Source organism: Bos taurus, chromosome 15 (genome assembly GCF_002263795.3).
Source record: "Bos taurus isolate L1 Dominette 01449 registration number 42190680 breed Hereford chromosome 15, ARS-UCD2.0, whole genome shotgun sequence".
NCBI classification, from domain to species: Eukaryota; Metazoa; Chordata; class Mammalia; order Artiodactyla; family Bovidae; genus Bos; species Bos taurus.
Window position 1 is genome coordinate 73663838 of NC_037342.1, and position 20582 is coordinate 73684419.

Here is a 20582-nt window from a genome sequence, read left to right on the forward strand (position 1 = left end):
GCATAGGGTGGGGAAGAAGGCATTTGAAAGAGCTTGCTTCTCGATGATGGAGGTGTGCAAAGAGCAGATATTGTCTTAACTGTTCTGATATTGAACACTGTCATCGCTTTCAGGTGGATAGAGAGTTGAGACTTTTTTGAGTGCTGATGCCGACAAAAGGAAAGGGAGGGGGTGGAATTCTAGTTACTTTTCTTCAGCATGCAAGTGGTCCTTCAAAACATCTCCCTTAAACCTCCAAATATGCTGGCTTCTAAGAAGTGTTTTCCAAGACTGAATGTACCTCTTGATCAGGGTAAGTGATGAAACTTGTACTTAACAGAGGAAGGGGATGGTGGAATAGCTTGTATTATGCATGCTGTGGCTCATCTCCCCCACTGTGCTAATGGCTTGGCCTCTGAAGTTTTGATAATCAGGAAAAGGATCAGGGATGCCAGTTTCTAAAAGTGTAAAGGAGGACTAGTCAACCCAAATGCAGATTTGCTACTGTTCTCACCTTCAAAGAGCCTTCTAGGTAAACTGGACTGGGGAGTTCCTAACTCCTCCCTGGTACCACCCACAGGACTTCCTTAATGGAGGGGGCAACATGGTTGGCTGTAGCAGCCTGAATGGACAGAAAGTTCCCTGCATCTTCACTTCACACTGGCTGGCTTCAGACAGATCCCTTGAGTTTTGGATGAAGCTGAACCAGCTGGAACTTTCCGGTAGAGAGATTTGGAGAGGGAGGTCTCTTCTCATAGGCAGATAGCCTTGTGGCGAGGTAGGGAGAGGGAGGGAGTGGTGGTGTGCTATATTGGCTCAAGGGACTCTTAGGAGAAATAAATCAATTTCATTGTTCAGGTTACTGCTGAAAAAGTCCCAGATATCTCTAATTCCTAATGATGGAGCTAGAACTAGAACACAGAAAACTGGATATTGGAATCGAAGCAATATGATAGATGTGAGCATGAGTATGGGAACCGCACAAATATAAATATGATCAGATCCTTAGTTTTACAACTTCAAGCTCCAAGACTTTTGCACAAGTCACTTAAACTGCCTTCTCTCCATTTTCTTAGCTTTAAACTCTAGTCCACAGAATTTAGTCCAACTCTTTAGTCCATGGACTTCTCCAGGCCAGAATACTGGAGTGAGTAGCCGTTCCCTTCTCCAGGGGATCTTCCCTGAAGAACCAGGGTCTCCTACATTGCAGACGGTTGCTTTACCAGCTGAGCTACCAGGGAAACCCTTGAAAATAGAAAAAATAAGTAATATTTTGGGATTGATTTAGGTACAACCTAATGGGGTGGGCAACATCATTATAGTGATACCCATAAAACAGCCATAAGCATAAGATCATTTATGTAATAGCACCCAGCACAGTGTCTGGCACATAATAGGTTCTCAAAAACTGTTGGTTTATTCTCCCCCTACCCTGGCCCTTATTTAGGCCAAAATAGTTCTGCTCCCTGATGGAGATGTCTTTAGGCCAAGAGGAATCTCTTTCCTGGATTTCTTCCCTGATAGACTCCCCTTGGTTGATTTCCTAAGAGCTGGATTTTTTTTTTTTTTTTCCCTTCTTCCAAACCCAGTACTTTACCTACTGGCATTTTTCTTGGTGCTTGGAGAGCAGACAAGAGACACGGGTGGGACATTTCTGGGCTTCAGCGACCCTGAAAGAGAGAAGACTCAGTTCTTTCAAGGGCTTTGTGACAGCAGCCTACCCCACAGGCCCTCTGGAGCAGCATTAGGGGAAATGAGTCCTCTTCATGCTTGGGATGCCCAGGGATGGGTTGGCAGTGCAGAAGGCGGTTTTCATCTTGGACAGATTCCATGTCGGTCTATTAATTCTCTGGGTCCTTAGCTTGACTGCTCAGACAGGAATTGGGCACCACAGCCCTTAGCAAAGGATGGCAGGACAGCCTGGAAAGCCAAGGTCACCAGTTCCAGTCCAGGCGTGCACCAAAGGATCTGACTGTTGACGCATAGGGCAACCAGAGATGCTATCTGTGAAGGACTAACCTTCTGCAAATGTTTCTGCTGAGTTTCCTAGGTACCCCCAGCCCCTGGTGTAACCACTCAGCTTGATTAGAATAGCAAGACAGAGAAGAGAGGCATTCTCTTGTGGGGGGTGGGGGTTGTGAGGAGAAGCAAAGATACTGAGTCCATCAGACTGCCACAGGTCGTGTAATTTTGGTTGCTACTCTCAAAAGTTCTGAGCACACTTCTTCTATTTCCAACTCTGCCTTATTTGTTAGGGTTACATACGGGGTTTGCTGAAAGCTGTTAGGGGTGCCCAAAGTGATCTTGAATGAAGCTGCTTTGGCTTCAACATCAGATACAATAGCAGCCAACTACCACAGAAAGCCTAGAAACAGAAAGCAGCTCACGCAGTTCCAAAGTGTCTCTTCTCTATGTAGTTCGTGTAGTCTTAGAAATAGTGTGGTCACATGAGTTTATGCTTACACATAGCTCATCTCATAGCTCTAAAAACATAGACCTACTCTGTGCCTTTAAAAATATAATCAGCCTAACACTCCCATTAATCCAGTAAGACTTCCTTGAAACACACGATGGGGACGCTTTCTCTGTCCAATGGGCCACATCCAATGATCCCATGTGATAAGCCATTTTCAGTGCAAGAACCCAGGCGGACTCTGTCTCATTGATACTTCTTCTGGCTGCCTGCCTCCCCCACTGCAGCGGCATCCTCACATGCATACATACATGCATTCATGGAGCTAAAAATAAACAGCTGTTGATGGGCTGCCAGAGGGTGTCCTCCGTGCTGAGCAGGCGCCCTCTGCCTTCCTATAGTAGGCAAGGCTTAAGCCACAGACAGGAGTTGAGGGTCCAGGACAGGCTTAAGCTTAAACCAAAATCTCTGAGGCAAGTTACAAAGGCTCAGAGGGCCTGAAGAGGGAGAAGAGAGGGTATTAAAGATCACACTGATTAAAGGTCAGTCCCATGACCGCTCGCTGTCTCTCGGGCCTTGTGCCCCCAATCCTAGTGGTAACCTCTGGAAAATTGTTTATTGGCATAGGGGAAATCACTGACAGGGGATGTTGATAATTAAAGTTGATAAAGGAGACGGACCAGGCATCAGCATGATGTAAATAGCTTTCTGGTCCCCCGCCTCCTCTCCTCCCCTCCTCGGGGCATAAGTTATATGAGCTGGATCTGGGATCCTGTGTAGATTTGGGGAGGGTGATTTGTGTATGTAATTGTATTCCGATCTTCCAATCTGCAAGAATTCTTGCCACCTCCATCACATCCCCAATCAATAAACCCTCTGTCACGCTGAGGTGTGGCATGTCTTCTGCCAAAAACCTCAGATTCAGACACAACACACACTGAGACACACGCTCGCATGTGCGCACACGCATTCTTTATCACCCTCATGAAACAAGCTCCTTTCAAACTGGTTTAAAAATAGCACTAATCCATTCAGCTCATTTTTCAGGAGCATTATTTTAAGATGAAAAATAGAAGATCCCCTGGTCTTTGAGAGGGAGAAAGGCTAAAGCCTCGCCTAGTCTTAAAAAGTCCTGATAATGTTGCTAGAGACTAAGCCTTTGCAGTCTTTGTTCCATTTTCTCCTCCTCCCATTCAACAAAAGTTGTTTATCGGCTAATACCCTGCCATCTGGGTATTTATAGAGGTGGGTTTCCTTTTCAGGTGGTGGTGCCAGGGCAAAGCTACAGCAGCAAGCCCTTCCCTGTCCCTGGCCTCTCCGTCGGCTCTCCGCTCCCCCCGCCCCCCTGCAGTGACTGGAGGCCGGTGGATTTGTGAATCAGCTTTCTCCTCCCCTACACAGGGGAGCCCCTAAACGCTGCTGGCCATTTGCAAAAGGCTGTGTGTATGTGTGTTTAATTGCAGGTTTATTTGTTCCTGCTCTGGGAAGTCTGTCTGTCTGTAACTTGGATGACTGCTCTCTGGGAAGCTGTAGCTGGCTGATTCCGTGGGCGACCGAGCAGGATGCGTGGGCGCAGGAAACAGAAGAGGGAAAAGAAAGCGGGAGGGAGAGAAAGAGAACGCGAGAGAGAGCGGGAGCCTTAGAATCTGTTATTTGCGTCACTCGAGGAGCCGAGGCTATCTGCCCGACAAACACACAGAATTAATCCGAGTTATAGCCAGAGCTGTCTCCGCTACAGCGGTCAGCTGCGAAAGGGAGGGGAAAGGACGCTCGCTCCGCGTCTGTGCAGAACCGAGCTTGCCCTCGGCGGCGCAGGGCGTTTGGGGCGGGGGGCTGTCCTGCTGGGCAAGCCCTCGGGGCCCCGCACGCCCGGTGCACACCAGGTTGCAGCCTTCTCTGCAGCTGCCCAGCCCAAGCCTGGGGTGGCGCCCGCCTCGGTCGCCTTGCTTGTTCAGTGGCTGCACCGAACACAAAGCGTTGTCTCTGAGCAGAAGCCTCTTCTCGGCTGAACCAGACCCACCAAAGAGGAGAATCTGCACGTGACGTCAGTAGCTGATGACTGACGCAGGCTGGCAAAGAAGACTCAAGGCGGCTGCTCCGCGCTGCCTTCATGAGTCTATTTTCTCCAACCCCTTCGTAGTGAATTACTAGAACGCAAAACACACACACACACACACACACACACAGCGCCTTCAAAGTATACATTTCCAAAGGCGGTGTGTTGCAAACACAGCGAGATTTTGCAAAGCATGGGTGGGAAACGTGGGAAGGGTATGGAGGGTGTTTTTTTTTTTTTTTTTTTCCTTTCCTCATTTGGGAATCTCCAGCGTGGACCGCATTAGACTCTAGAGCTTTTTTTGGAAGCTCCTCTGGGGATGGGGTCTAAGCACCCCACCCCACCCCCATTTCCCAAGCAGTTCTGGTCAATGGAGACCTGCAGCTCTAAAAGAATACAACCACTCCAAAGCCTTCTGGTCGGGGAGACAGTGAGGAGCTTGCAACAGGCGGAGGCAGACGGGAGTTAACGGGAGGGAGGGAGAACACAAGCAATATTTGGGTGTTTTTCTGTTTTGAAAAAATCATCTGCAGTAATGTAAGGGAGTGTGGTGGTGCAGGGAAAAGTGGGGAGGGGGCGCTTAATTCACATCTAATGTTTTGGACGTAACGTTCCAGCGAAATGCCTTTGTGTGTGGAGGTTTTTTCAGTACTTGCTAAAAATAGCATCAGGGTTTGATCGTGTTCCAGAAATAGACCGAGGGCTGCACTGGGATAAAAAGCCAGCGCGGGTGGAAGAAAACCTGGACATCACCGCATTCCTCCCCCCGCCCCCAACTATGTCTGGAAATTAATTGTTGGATTTTTCCTCTCCTCTCTTCTGTCTCCCTCTCTCTCTCCACTTTCTCTTCCCACCCCTGTGTTTCTCTTTCTCTCTCTTAAGGAGTTCCCGTTTGGGTAAGTAATATTATGTCATGTGCATGCCGCAGACTGTGAGTATGAACTGAGGCTTACTTTGTGCATGCCCTGGGGTTCTTTTTTGGCTGCCTTTTCACCCCTTTTCTAAAGAGAAGGGTGGGACTGAGTAGGGGGTGAGGGGTATAGCTGTGTGTGTGCATAATGAATTTGGGGCTGCATGAAAAGGAACCGAAAGGGGGAATTCTTGCAGAGCCGGGAATCACCCTGACCAATCTCTGAATCAATAGCTGCAACTCTCTCTCTCTCTATGGGTCGGCGCTGTTGAGCCCGGTTCTCTCGACTGCCCCCCTCCCTTCCCCATTTTCTCTGTCTTAAAGGGTGTCCAGATACGACTTAATGGGCCATCTCTCCGCGAGATTAATGGAGACGATGCGATATAGATTAAAATTGCATGGTGGGGCTGGGAGGTAAATGAAGGAAAAATCCGCGTTCCTTTGACAAACTTCCCTGCTCGCTCCGGTCCGGGAGCTGGAGGACCGCGACCCTGGCGGATCCCGGCTGGCCCAGGGCGCGGTAGCTGTCCATGGAAGGCAGGTGCTGAAAATTCCTTGGTCCTTGGCGAGTTCAGCTCCGAGCGCCAGGGGGCGGGGTTGGCGCCAGTTGCCGATAGCCCCGCCCTGAATGCAGAAGAGGGATACGGAGAGGAGAGGGTTAAGGATGTTCAAAGAGGATAGTCGTGACTTCGGTGAGAGCTTTGGGGAAAAGGAGGGGTGAGTGGGAAGGCAAGGGAAAAAAATGTAAAGGAGGGGGTGCAAAGTGTTAGATTCGAGGATGAGCCAAGGCCCAGCGCTCCAGGAACCGCAAGCCGGTGGTTTACCGGCTTTCTCTGCAGAGGCCAGGCACTATCTGGGTCTCCATTCCCAGGCGCCCGCACCTTCCCGCCAGTGGGTTTGAAAGATTTCTCTCCAGTGATGGTCCCTTTCAAATAAGAGGCTATAGGGTTACTCTATTCGGACTCTCGTCGCTCCCACTTCATATCCCCCACGTTCCCACATTCTGCAGTTCTTGGGAGATGTGTAAAGATGTGTCTGTGCGTTATGGCATTTTTCTTACTATTCCCTTTCCTTCGCGTCCTAGTCATGGGAGCCCCAAATGAGTTGGTGGAATGAATGAATTAGAAGCCAAACCAAAGCACAGGAGTTGCTGGTGCGATGCGCAGAAAATCCAGGCTTGGGAACATCGCCCAGCGCCTTCAAGCCAAAAATGCCAAAGGGTTTCTGAAAAACCGGGTCTGAAGGAAACTAGGGAGGGAGGGGGTTCTTCTCCAAGTTCCCAAATGTTATTGGGGAGACCATCAACTCCCTGGGGTTATGGGGTTGACACAACGTGATATGCACTGCAGTCAACTCCAGTGACTTTAGTTAAACCTGGAGCCAGACAGGTGAAGAGGGAGGAAGGTTATCAGAGGCCAGAGTTGGGGGGGGGGGGCGGGTAGGAATAAACATCACTGGGGCACACAAAGACATCCTTGCTGATTAACTCCTCGGGGAGAAATAATAAAAATGCATCCTCAAATTGGCCCACAAGGGTGGGCTGTAGACAGTGGCTGGGGTGGGGGGGTGGTGGTGGTGAAGCTATCTTGTAAATCTGCAGTAAGCTTGTGTGCATGCAGGGATATTTTCTATACCTGTAATAATAATAAAGGGGAAAAAAAAAAAAAAAAAAGGACAGTGAGGTAAGTATCTGTGAGGTCTGGCCTTCAACTGAAAGAGGAGAGCCCAGGTACTCCATCCTAACGCACTAACAGCCTATGGCTTCAGTGACCTCCCCCCCGCCACCCCCCAACTCAGGGCACCAGAGGCGCAGCCCTGGGGTGCGGGCTGGGGGTCGAGTTATTTTTACTTTAGAAGTAGTCTCTCTGGGAAGATTCCCTTGCTGAGACAGTGTTCGTCAACTCATAATAGTAACAAGGGCTGTTACTGATGTTGTGGAGAATAACGCAAATAACTTCAACCCACATTTCGTCTTGACAATTCAGCTCAAACCAAAGCCGCTCGCAGCCTCCCGGCCCACCCCTCGGCCTCCTCGTCACTCACCCGGACCCACTCGTTCCCTTTCCCAAGCCTCGCTCCTCTCAGCCCCACAAGTTGCGTGGTTATGTTTACAAATTCTACCACATTTGCAAAGGCAAGAGCTTGGGTGGGGGGGCGGCGCTAGGAGGGATGGCAGCGCAAAAAAACATATGCAACACGTGGAGCGGTGGCAAGGGGGGTCATTAAGGGGAAAGAGAGGACGCCCCATATCCTCATTCCCCCCCCCCGGACCCCGCTCCTCATCGCTTGGCACAATGCACAAGTTAACCCCCGAACTAGATCCTATTAAATAATTCAATGGTAGCTGTGTAATTTTGGTTGGAACCAGCACGGATTCCCAAGTCGTGACTGCAAAAAGTGAGTAATGCGCGCTGGCTGCGTCATGGCTCTAGTCACAGTTCATTCCGAACTGAGAAGGAATCGTGACTTCGCCTGGAGACGTCCCCTACAAGGGAGACGGGGAGCGGGGGGTGGGGGGGGACAAGCCGGTGTGGGGGGGTAAGGGAATGGAGGTGGGGGGGAAGACCTATCCAATGAAAACCGCTGCCAGGGGGACTTTTGAACTCCGCCGCTCGCTGTCTGGCTCTCCCCTCTCGGCCCGGTGCACCTCTCTCCACCCTCCCCCTCGCACCCTCCTGGCCGGCGCGCTTGCCAGCGCGCTCGCTCGCTCGCTCTCCCGCGACCCGACGAGTCCTCAACAAGTTGGAGGAAGGCAGGAACGCAGGGGTTAAGCTCGGAGAGCCGCAATTACCAAGATCGTGACCCTCCCACACAGTACAGTAACTTATATACTTACCTGGAAGAGCCCGCTCTACCGCCGGGCCAACACCCGTGGGGGGCGGGGAAGGGCGGGAGGGGAGCGGGCCGGTTGGAGAGGGGCTCCTCCAACGCTGGCTGCAGTGCGGACCGGACCGGCGCGCTCCAGGGACCTGGGGACCCAGGTAAGGAGAAGGGGTGACGGTGCACAGGTCGGCCGGCGGTCGGTCGGCTCAATGGTCGTCTGAGTAGAACTTTTTTCTTTTATTTCCCACCCCCCAGGGGGCCGTGCCGCCGCTGCAGCGGCCGTGGACTGTGGAGCCCCCTCTGGCGCGGCGGACGCGCCGACGCTCGGAGGGTGTGTGCGTGCGTCTGCCGGTCGCCGAGCCGAGGGGACGCCGTGGGAGGGTGGGAGGGTCGCGGAGCTGCCGGAGGGTGATGGATGGGCGGAGGGGGTGGGCCAACACAGACTTGGAGAAGGTCTAGCTGGATTTTCTCTGGGCAAGCTTAAGCCAGAGCTTGCGTGTGCGCCCGCGCCCGCCGGCACGTCGATTCCAGGGTGGCAAAGAACAAATATGGCAACTTTTCGCCCCAAGTTCTGGCGATGTTTTGCAACACCCCACTTAAGCTGAATCTTTCCTCCCCCAGGGGGACTACCCTCGGGGAGGGAGGTGGTCCAAACGTTCCTTTGCCCAAATCCTTCTTGGACTGTGATGGGGCGGGGTGGGTGGGGGGAGGGGAGGAAGACCAGACTGGGGAAGAGTGGCGCTGCCCTGGGGAGAAGGAGGGCCACCCCTCAAAGTTTGACTACGTTGGATGGTGGAGGGGGCCTAAAGGGAGAGAGGGAAGAGGGAAGGAGGGATAACGTAGGAAAGAGATCTCCCTCCTCCTTCCACCCTGGTCTCCCTTCCCCTCCCCTCTCCTTCCTCCAGCAGAGGGTGGAATCTCCCGACGTTGTGGGAGCCGGCGGTCGGAGAGGGGCTCGCCTCTTGTTGTTCCCCTCAACATTCTGCAGAATGGGTAGGGAGTGCGGGGCGGGGGCTGGAGGGTGGGCTGCAGCAATGAAAGGGCACCCGAGGCAAGTGGGACATTAGACAAGGAACATCTAGACGGGTTTGGGGGGGGGGGGGGCGGCTAGGGTACGGAAGGAGGGACTTCACCCTGCCTATCGAGCCTCCAGAACTTTACGGGGAGTGGGGTTCAAGCCATCCTCCTTTTTTTTTTTTTTTTTTAAAGAAATAGGCTGACTACTGTGCAGTTTGGGTATATTTTCTGTTTATCTTGGCCTGTCATTTTACGTCTGAATCTCCTGGCTTAGGTCCTGTTGGGAGAGGTCGCTCTCTTGAACCCTGGCCCAATATCTCACGCCCTCGCCTGGGCTGGAATGGGGCAGGGGGGCTTGGCCAGATTTTTTGCAACAACAATATTTTAACGTGTTCCAGTCTGGGTTTTGTTAAATAATTAGAAATGGAAATATTTTTTTCCTCCCTCCCCCTTCTGGAAAAAAAAAAAAAAGGAAATGTGAGCTCTCTCCTGATTGGTGGGTGACGATTTTAGTCCGCACCAATGAGCTGGCGGCCTCGTCTGTATTTATTTAGTGCTCTGGGGGAGTTTTTCTCTTTACGCAGCGCCTGTAGTCACGGCTGGAACCTCTGCTGGGGGACTAGGAGGGACAAGAGGGGGTTCAGGGGGAATCCGAACTGTACCTGTTCAGAGATCCGCGACCTTGCAGCCAGGGCTGGCGGAACCCTGAAAGGGAAAGAGGGTGACAGGACAGATAGGCGGAGAGGCTCAGGGTGCTGGGGTACCGGAGAGGGGGTGGAGGCTGGGCTCCGGGATCCCTGGTCCCCTCTGTGCTCCTCCTCTCGCCCTACACACACCTCGCTCGAGGCTGTTGCGGGCTGTGTTGGGGGATCGCGGACGGTGTGGAGAAATGGAGGGGTTGGGCGAGGGGTTCGAGGAGGGACGAGAGTCGGGCGGGCGGCGCGCGGGGTGGGAAGGCTGAGCCGCGTTGGAGCGCGCTGGGGAGACCCAGCCTGCTCGGCTCCGGGGTTCGGAGACATCCTGGGCTGAAGGCGGCGGCGGCGGACTGAAGAAGCCGGCAGACTCTGCCCTTCGCGAATCTTTTTGCGGTCTGGGCTTGCTGTACATAACTCAATAGCCGGAAGCCCTTACCCCAAAAAGCATTCGCGGAGGGCGCACTCGTCGAGAAGACGGCAGCCACCAGCGATCGCCGAAGTCCGCACCTTCCCGAAACGGCTTAGTCCGAGCCTTTCCCAGCCCTCTCCCCGTTTTCCACGGAAGAATCAGTCCTTTACCTCGCGTCCTTCCCGCGCTCCCTGAGGCTTTGGTCACCCGCCTGTCCTCCGCGCAGGTCCCCCACCCCCAACTTTTTAATCCACTTTGTATCACAGGGGGAATCGGAGCAGGCAGTGTGCGTAATGTTTTCTGAGAAGTGGGAAGAAGCTGAAATACAATAAAAGTTTACACAAGTTGTGTCTCCCCCCCCCGCACCAACAACCTCCGCCCACACCCCGAATAAGCCCATTCACCCACTGCAAAAAAAAAAAAAAAAGGAATCTGGTCTTAGGGCCAAATCGGTACCTGGAATATGAATCAGTTGAGGACATTTTCTGGTTGTTTTTGACCCATATGATCCAACTCTGCAATATAGGGGTGGGGAAGCCCTTGAGGGAGAGGCGGGAAGCCCTCAGCATCCCCTTTCCTAGTGGGGGACCCCGAGGTGAGGTGAGCCGCGGTGAACTGGGCAGCTCCGAAAAAGAGGGAAAATACCCAGGCACCGCCCGCTCCCCGGAGTCCTTTCTTCCCCCCACACCTGCTTCCAACCTAATTTGAAGCGTTTTGCAGCCTCAGGTCCCCCCCTATCTCGCCTTGCTCAAAACTAAGTAACACAGAAAGGGATAAAACATGTGAAAACTGGGAAAAACCCCGCAGAGAAGGAGCATTTGAGAGATGTGGTTGCACCCGAGTCAGCAGCTCAGCAGTGGCAACAGCAGCGCAGTCCTGGCCTCTAAAGAGGTGCCCCGTCCTGGGAAACGAAGCAGAGCTGCAGGGTTGGGGATCAGCTCTGGGTACCCCCCTCCTCACCTCCCCTTCCACTGCTTGCAGTCGTGACCGCTTCGGTTACAAGTGGCAAAGATCAGGCCTTCACCATGCTCTGCGCCCCCCACGTTCTTCGTCAGCTAGAAACACTGCTAGACGCCCTTAGGGACTGAACCAGAAGGACACACAGACACACGGAGGCCCAGAGGGATGGACACGGCTAGAGGATGAGTCTAGGGATATAAGAGTCCGAGACCCGAGGGCTGCGAAGCTTCGCATTTTCGGGGAGGGCCTGAATTTCCCCCCTGCACCCCAATCACCATTCTCCCAGCAAACTAAACGCCCACCATCATTCCCTTCTCCCTGAGCCAAGCATCCAGAGTTTACCCTCTCCCGCAGGAGGAAAAAGGGCTCCAAAGTCCGAGAGTGCTGGACAGAGTCAATCTTTTCTAGCTCAGCCTGCGAGGAGGCACGGAAGGCGAGGACTCCAAACTCCAGGGATAAATCAGAGCCCCTCTCCACAGATAAAAGAGATTTTCTCTCTCCGGTTGCGTTTTCTGAAAGAGTAAAAGGGTCCCTAAGATCTGCAAAGGAGATGGAGCCAAAGCAAAAGCTCTGGGGGATTTCCTCCCTGCCTCTCACCTGGGGCCGTCTGTGGAGCGATAGCTTCGCGGAGGGAAGAGGCGCAAAAGCCAGGCTAGATTAAAAATAGCCTCACCCCGTGTCCCTTCAGCATCTCTTTTGTTTTTCTTTTTTTTTTGCTTCTTACCTTCCCCTTCTCTCCCCAGCCAGAAAGCCCTCCTCTCTCCAAAAACCGGAACCTCCACCAGGTTTTGGAGAGAGGTGACCTGAGCGAAGTGAACTCGCACAAAACCAGTAAGAGCCGCCTGAGGGAGGGCGGCTCGAGGCTCCCGCGCCCCTGGCCCCCTCACTCCTCCCACGAGGCGAGGTGTGGGGCCGGGGCGCGGGAGCCCACGAGCACCCGGCCGAAGCCGGCGTCGTGCGCGCCCGAGCGAGTCCTCGCCTCGCCTCGCCTCAGCCAGACAACTGTTGCTGCTTTGAAGAGCTACTGCGGCTGCAGCACAGCTGCTGGGGCGCCCGGCCGCACACCGGGGCTGGGGGTGCTCACTCCTGATCTGGGGCGGGGGGCTTGCGGAGTGTGGGGGGTCTCATTCCAGCTGGGATCAGCGGAAAGCACCCCCCTCCCTTCTCCCTTCACCAGGAGGAAAAATTGGTGGCTTCTTGTACATCTTTCCTTCCCTCCTAAGGGCGGCTGCTTCAACCTGAGGCCAGTGAGAGCTGTCTCTCCGCTTTCTCCCCACTTTGCCTTTGCTGAGAAAGGAGGGCAAAGTGGGGGGAGGACCTCTTTGAACCCTCAAACTGCTAACGCACACACCTTTTGGGGAAGAAAAAAAAAAGCCACGTCACCCAGTAAGCCAGGGGCCTGATGGAAACTTCCAGGCACTTGCATCTGACGCAAACTCTCGAGCCTTTATATTAGGGAGAAGGGGTAGTGGTTAGAGACCCTTCCTCACCCCAGTGTGCTTCTCCATGGGGGTGGGAAGTGTCCAGGGAGTCCCTGGGGACACTTGGTGCCCGGAGCCCATCAGCTAGCTTAGTTTTTGCCTATGTCAGAAAATCCAGACCAGACTGGTCTCTCGAGCTGAGGAAGGGGTGAAGACATCACGGAGCCCCCTCTCTATGACCTGCCCCCTGGTGGTTGGGTCAGGCTGGGGGTTCCACGTGCTCTCACCCTCAGGCCCAGTTTTGGTTGCTCTGTTCCTGTGGCTCCCCCCTGCCTCTCCTGCTCTATCCGTGGCTGGAGCCAAGTTTCCTCCCCTTGCCGGGCTCTTTTGCCCCTTCTGGCCTCTTTCCCAAGACCGGTGGTTGCTTTGAATCGCTTCCTTACCTGCCTTAGGCTGGAGGCAGAGGGAGGGACTGAGTCAAAGGCGCTGAGCACACTTGCTGCAGCCTCAGACCAGGACCCTCTCCTCTGCGTCAGGACTCTCAGCCTAGGGGCTGTGTGGGCATCTCTGGAAAGCTCTCCCCTTGCTTCAGCTCCCCTGCCTTGTAACTCTTGGCCCAGATGCACCCTTCTGCCCTTTTCCTTCCTTGTAGTCTTCCTACCCGATGATTTCCTATAAAATGTCCCAGCCCCCAAACTTTCCCATTCTCCTCCAGAGCCAGCAAAGTAACCTTGCCCATCTTTGGCCCTTTCAGGTAGTCAAACCTGCCCTGACACCTGGACGTCTGCATGAGGGGTGGTCACTGAAGGAGGAGTTGTCAGAGGCCATAGGAGCTAAAGAGTCTGTGCAGATGAGCTCTGGAGTCCCAGGTAAGTGCAAAGATACCCCAGCCCGCGGCCCCTTGGCCTGGGCAGTGTGTGTACACTCCCCACTTGGTGATGAGACACAAGGCAGCAGGGATCCAGTGCTTGGGGATGGTCCTCAATGGCTTAGCATTTGGCAAAGAGAAGCATCCATCATACAGGTGAGGGGGGAGGCACAGTACCCCATGAAGCAGGCCCCTTTCCTGTCTCATCCCCTAGCAGGACCTGGACCTGGGTGTTTGGAAGCTCCCAAGCCTTAAGGATTCAGAGGTGCAGGGCTTCTTTAGTGGGGCCCAGAGTTGCCCCTCTGCCCCCATGTCCTGGGCTATGTCAGGCCTCTTAGGGGCCCAGGAGAGGTGTGGAGTTGAAGGGTAATTTGCTGCTGAGCTTAGTTTTTCTGAGGAAGCCAGTACATTGAGTTATGTCTACTTAACTGGGGTTCATCACAGGAAAGATAAGACGATCTTTAGGTTATTGATTTTTTTTGAGGGGTAAGGCATCAAACTCTAAACACATTTACTTTTACTATTAACCAGCAAAATCCTTTGCTACAGAGCTTTTGTTTAGCTGCTTTGCTGAGCTTCAGAGTCATACTGTGATTTGCATTGGGGAATTCAGTTCAAAGCTAGGCAGAAAATTTTGAAACTCCAGGGCTGTTAGATTTGTGAGGTAGGGAGAAACCGAGCTCCCTATCTTATCCTTGGCTGTTTTGTGAGCAAAATGTAGGAAGCTGCTAGAAATTCTATAGGAAACTTGAGGCTCATGGTAGAACAGAAGCACAGTTCATAGAAGACCTTCAGATCATTATACAACAGACCTATTTACTGAATTAATTAAATGACTGCTACATATATTTTGTGAAATGTTTACTTTTGAGAATGGAACTTTAACGATAAGCTGATTGACTAGAAACCCCTGTAATCCCACCCTGTAAAGTGAGAGCAAGATCTTCAAATCACTGGCTGAACCTAACTTCTCTTAAATTCCCCTTTTGAATATAAGTTTTCAGCATCTGTCTTAGAGCAATAGGGCTGTAGTTCATTCCAAGGGCTTAGCATATCCCCCTTTTCCCCCTTTAACTGATATTTCGGTTGCCTTGTAAGAAAACATCTAAGAAAATAATATAGGGGGTAAGATTTTCTTGCCTGAAGGGTAACCTCTTCTAAAAGCATCTGTTGATGGGTTAAATCTCAAGCTTAAATATATACGTAGCATGTGAAAGCTAGAAAGAGCTACAGATATACAGACCAATACCTTTATTTTATAAATCATGCAACAGGGGTTCAGAGAGATTAAGTGATTTTACCAAGGTCCCACAGCTGGGGCTCCAACCCAGGTTGTTTATTGTCTACTCTACTCTGGATTCTTCTGTCTTCACTCAGTAATTCTTAGCACTACTAAATAATATAGACAGTCCATAAACACAAATTGTAACAGATTCCCTTCCAAATGGCTTGCATTTAGGATGCCAGGGTTCAAAGAAAAGTTTACCTAAAGGTTCTTCTGCTAGCAGTTAGCATTCTGGGGGCATCACTGGGTTAGGCAAGGCTCTCCTCTCTTGCTTCTGACATAGCCTAGACCTCAGTGCCTCCATGTGGGCCTTGATCCGCTAAGGAAGTCATCAGCACAAGAAATTTGCTGTGTCACAGAATCCGAATACTGGTCTCTTCCAGAGTCTCTCTTAGCCTGAAGCAGTTCCACGAGGCCTAGGCCTCTCTCCCTTATTTCTTTCCTCTGGGTGGCAGCTTGAATCTTATCCTTCTTGCCTACTGGGCTTGACTGGGAGTTGTTAGGAGGGTAGTAAGGTCCAGATGAATTCTCCCAGGATTTCTTAATTACTCGACAAGCAAGGAAGGTCCACACAAGCAGCTTTCAGACCAAGCAGGGATTCATTTGATCCTTGTCCCTCGGATATCTTTTAGAGTGCTGCAGGTCACCTGTTCTAGGACACTGGCTTAGTCTGGTCAGTTTTAAGATTTACTGCCAATGCCTGGATCTAACTCAGCTTTGCATATTTCCATCAGTGACAGCCATTTTGATGCCATTATTAATCATGCCTTCAGCACGTAGGAAGAGTAGCCATGCTGTGTGTGCTGTGACCAATAAATTATCGTGGCGGCCTTTTTTTTCATAGACTCTCTGTGCTGACTGTTTCCTCACTTCTCTTTCCGGGTGTGCTCTTACTGGCAACTTCTAACTAGGAAATAAGATGCATTTCTCAGCTTAAAAGAAACAGATTGGAAGGAAGAAAAATGAAATGGAGTGAAAGATACAGTTAGGTTAAAAAACAAATCAAAGAGACTGGCAAACAGTGGAATGCATTAAAAGAGCTAGTTCTATCTGGTCCTGACTACTTGGGTTCATGACCCTGAAAAAGCTATTATATCCTTCCCAGGCTTCTACTCCTCCATCTCTAAAGTTGGGTCCTAGAGCTCAGATCCCTCTTTTCATTCATTCATTCAACACATGTTGAATGTTTATTGAGTCCTTACTATATATCAGGCCTTATTCTAGGCATTGGAGATATAAATAAATTATTCTCCCTTTGATAACCTAATGAAGGTATGGAGCATCTTCCTGGAAAAACAAAACAACAAAAGGAAAGAGAAAAAAGAAAAACACAGATATTTTACATAAAATTTCAAGGCGCTCATGACTTCCCTAGGCTTCACTAGGCCCTAATTAAACATTTTTCATCTAGTTAGTCTCAAAGTCCTATATTTTACAAAATTAAGGTTTGCAGCTTAGGTTGAATCATCAAATCTTGATTTGTAGCTGTTCTTTTTTTTTTTCTTACCTAGCAGCTCTGTGTTGTGTTTTTGGCCTCTCTTTTTTTGTAGAATAAATATTTGGAATTTAGTTAATACTGCAAAAGGCTAGAGTAAATGCTGAACAGAAAATCAGTAACTGAAAGGCAAAGCAGGCATGGAGGTGAGGGACAGAAGCAGATGAGAAGTTTTAATGGCCAAATCTAGCCCAGTCCTGCAGAATTTTGAAGTGACAATCCATCTTTCAGGCTAAATGTTCTTGGCAAAGTCTGGTGATTTGGCGGAGGGAACAGAGGTTGGTGTTGAAGCTGGACAGTGTAATGTCTCAACATAAGGGCTCATAGCAAAGATGGATTTTCTCTGGTGCTTTTGACCACCAGGGAAATTCAGAGATAGACAGGAGAGGGATTCCCTGAGAAGGAAAGGAACAGTCCATTGGTTGGATTATTATGTTGGTAAGACTGGCCCTGTTGGGATGATCCTGTTGGGTTGGTAGGTTGCCTTTTATGGCATAGCTGGGGGCTTTATGGCAGGCAGTGCTGCTGAGGTCTTCAGTAAAGGAGAAATTGGAAGTCTTTAAGACTCAAAGTGGACACGGAGAGGTCAGCATGCAAAGGTTTTGCCCCACTCCAAGTCTTCCAAAGTCTCTTTCTCGCCTGCTGGTAGCTCCCCAAAATTCTTTCCTGCAATGAGGAAGGCCTGGCTTTTTTCATTTAGGGTGAAGGATGTTTATAGACTTTAGTGTGATCAGCTACTGATGCAAGCTTTACGTTCAGGGTGAGCTGGATGCTCTTACTCAGCGCTCCCAGGGTAAATAGCCAGTGGAAAGCACTGCAGGGAGATGACCTTGGAAGTGGAAGGTCTGGATTAGGATCTGAATTTGTAAAGACTTCTGGTAGACTGTGGGAGGATCCGGTGAAGTGTGTGAGTTTCTACTTAAGCAAGAAAGTAACAGATTGCTTCTGCTGAGGCTCAAGAATAGAAAGATCCACCTAAAGGCAAATCAGTCCTTCTCATTTTCCCAATTACCTTATCTGTAAAATGGGAATAACAATAACAACCCTAAGATTCTGGTGAGAATTCAATCAGATTATGCATATAAAGAACTTCACTCAGTTCTCAATAAATGTTAATTGTTGTTATTATTATGTTTTTCCCCCTGCCTGACACATATAGCAATGGCATACAAGGCTTATATCATGGAATCTGCAGTCATAGGACCAGAGCTATTCCCTGAGTAACAGATAAAAGATAATCTTTTCTGAAAGCATCTGTCCATTTGCTCCATAGCCTGCCAGTGCCCAGGATTACCCGACTGGGAGTAAATCAGGAGGGCTGATAGAAAAATCTTTTTCTCTACTTGATGTATCCCTACCCAAAGATTATCTCTTTGTTGTTTCATTCCCCTTTAATTCCTTGCTTTCAAGTTCTTTTTAAAAATCTATTGAATTTAATCACAATTGTTTTTGCAAATCATTCCCTTTTTTACTTAAAAAAATTTTTTTTGATCAGAGGGGGAAAAATGACTCACTGAGAATACTTACCATTCACCTTTTATGTTTGGCTTATATCCAGTCCTAAATTTTCCGTTTAGGTGATTCCCACCGAGGAAAGAGTAAAGGAACAATAAAAGGGCAAGAACAGATAACACTATTTGCTATCATCAAGGATGCTTTCTCTTTCCTTTTCACATATATTTTCTCTTCGTTCCTTCCTTCCTCCAGCTTCACTTTTCACTGTCTTATAAATCTTTTTGTCTTCTCTTATCACCCCTCCCCACCTCAAAAAAATCTTTGCTCTCTTCTCTTTGATTCACTTAACTTGTTCTATCCGGCATTTCTTTCAAGTCTTAGCGGAAAGTTGCAGGGTGACGATAGGAAGCATCTGATGAGGTCTTCATGTTTTCTGGGGAATACTAGAAGAAAAGGGCTACTCTTTGTACTCCGGAACCTATAAAGCACATCTGAGGCCATTCCAAAAGATGTTTTTTGCCTTTGTTTGCTTTTTATGTATTTTATTTAATTTTCTTAGAAACAGGTGCCTTCTCCACAGGCCTTTCTGCATTTCCCCCACAGCCTACCATCAACTCTACTCGAAGACTTTTCTTCTCTTTTTAAAAAACCATACTAAAAACTCCAGGGACGTGTCAAACGCAAACTGCACAGTAGTCCTCGCCATCCCTTCTTTGCAGCCTTTCAAGGGGCGGCTAAAAGCAGCATAATTTGAGGAAGCAGTACAACTGCTTGGTCTAAGGCCACGGGCTTTGAGGCCAGTGAGATCTCGGTTTACTTGTCAGTTCTGTTCTTTTCAGCTGCGTGCACTAGACCAAGTTATCTCTCTGAGTCAGTTTCTTCATCTGTAAAATGGGGATATTCAAGTGCCTATTTCATAAAGTTGTTGGGAAGATGAAATGAGATATCAGTTAACACACAATCTGATACTTCAGGTGTGTAGTATGTATTCAACCAATACGCACTGCTAGCCTGGAGACTCCCAGGGACAGAGGAGCCTGGTGGGCTCCTGTCTATGGGGTTGCACAGAGTCGGACACGACTGACATGACTTAGCAGCAGCAGTGTTAAGACAGGTGCCTGCAGACCCAGGGTCTAAATAGAGTCCTGTACTGGTTGAAAGAGTTGAAATAGGAATAGGAAGCAGGTAACACCACCAGGAGTCATGAGGTGGGCGATGAGTCTAAAGTCAAGGAGTGCTGGGATCATCTTGAGATTTTCCAGATGTTGTGAATTGGGCGAGGAACTGGTCTGGAGCTGAACAAACAGTAATAGCCTCTCAGGACAGCTGTCATTCAAACTGCAATGATTTATACCACACTGACCTTTTAATATCTCCACAGGCAAATCAGACTGCCTTTGTAAAAAATTTTGACCCCCAGGGTTGACCCCTCTTTAAAGCCCAGATCTTAGATTGGTAGAAAAAAAAATCAACTAAAAAAATAGTTTCACTGTTTCAAAGTGGAGTTAAGTGATTTTTTTTTTAAAATTAAGGGGTCTCTTTTACCCTTTGAGTCTGTGACAAGAATACTTAATCAGAGATAAGAAAAAGAGCAGAAAACCCTCTTGCCAGAGGTGGGTGTGGTATGAACCAAAATCAAATTGTCTGAGAAGTTCTGTAATTCTTAGCGGATAAAGGGGCAGTAAGTAAATTGGCAGCCTATACATTGAGTTTGAAAAGGAAGGGTGAATTAGAGATAGCCCTCCAAACTTTATCCTCTCGACTTCTACCACTCTGAACCTCAACATCACATCTAATGAAATGATATTTAAGTAAAAGAGGAAAATTGTTTCCCCTCAGCAGTTTTCCTTTATGCCTCTCTTTTTAAATTTTAAATTATATGTAGGTAATGGAGCACAGAAGCAGTCATTTATAATAAAAATTTTTAAAGAAAGAAAAAAAATTTATTGATAGCTTCCTGAACTAAAATTTGCTCATTAAAATCTTAAAGAATTAAAATTAAAATACTAAGAAAATATTTTAGGCTGTAACACTAATTTAGTATTTTCATTTATTTACAGACTTATGAAATCCTCCAGTTCATAGCTATTTCCCCCTCAAACTTGCCCTTCAGGAGCTTGTCCAGAAAAAAACCTGTTTCAGGTAGTTTTACATAAGAATTATTTGCATTTAAATATGAAACAGTCATGAAAACAGTTGCTGTCTCTTCAAATAATAAACAAATGGTATTTTAAAAATACAAGCTTATTACCTTTTTGAGGATTAGCTATTAGCTTTAGAATTTTTTTCAAAGTCATACTTTAGAATTCTGAGAGAAAGAAAAATATTTTTTTTCAAAGAAGGGAAAACTTTAAAGATAAACTGTAAAATTTTTTTAATCTTATGATTAAAAATCTTGCTTCTCAGTGAGCTACCTCTCAGCTTCTCTGAGATTTTAACATGAAATTTTGTTTATTTTATTTGTATAACATTAAAGATAGTTTATCCCAGTAAAGATCAGTATTTAACCAAAGCTCAAATATGTAAGAAGATATTTTATTTATGATTATAAAACATTAATTTTTCATGTGGCACAAAACAAATATAATTTCCACAGAGAGATGTGTGATATTCATTAATATGCTTATTTTAGGGAGGAGTGGCACTTTCTTCTACTATTCATAAATTTATTCCTTAATATAAAAATAAGATGTCTTTTTAGTTAATCTCTTTTTTAGTTAGAAATAGAATTTTTAGTCAAAATATTTTCCCAGATATAATTTTAAACTGACCACACTTTTTTTTTTTTTACTAACA

The 20582-nt window shown here is 48.7% G+C and overlaps 2 non-coding genes across 2 annotated transcripts; both read left to right on the forward strand.

Annotated features, from left to right (window-relative positions):
- Positions 1-8984: 8984 nt before the first annotated feature.
- On the forward strand, positions 8985-9066 carry MIR6528 (microRNA mir-6528). Its single transcript, NR_107797.1, has one exon. It is a non-coding gene; the product is annotated as a microRNA mir-6528 (primary transcript).
- A 1196-nt stretch (positions 9067-10262) lies between these two features.
- Positions 10263-10356, forward strand: MIR129-2 (microRNA mir-129-2). Its single transcript, NR_030800.1, has one exon. It is a non-coding gene; the product is annotated as a microRNA mir-129-2 (primary transcript).
- The last annotated feature ends 10226 nt before the right edge of the window (positions 10357-20582 follow it).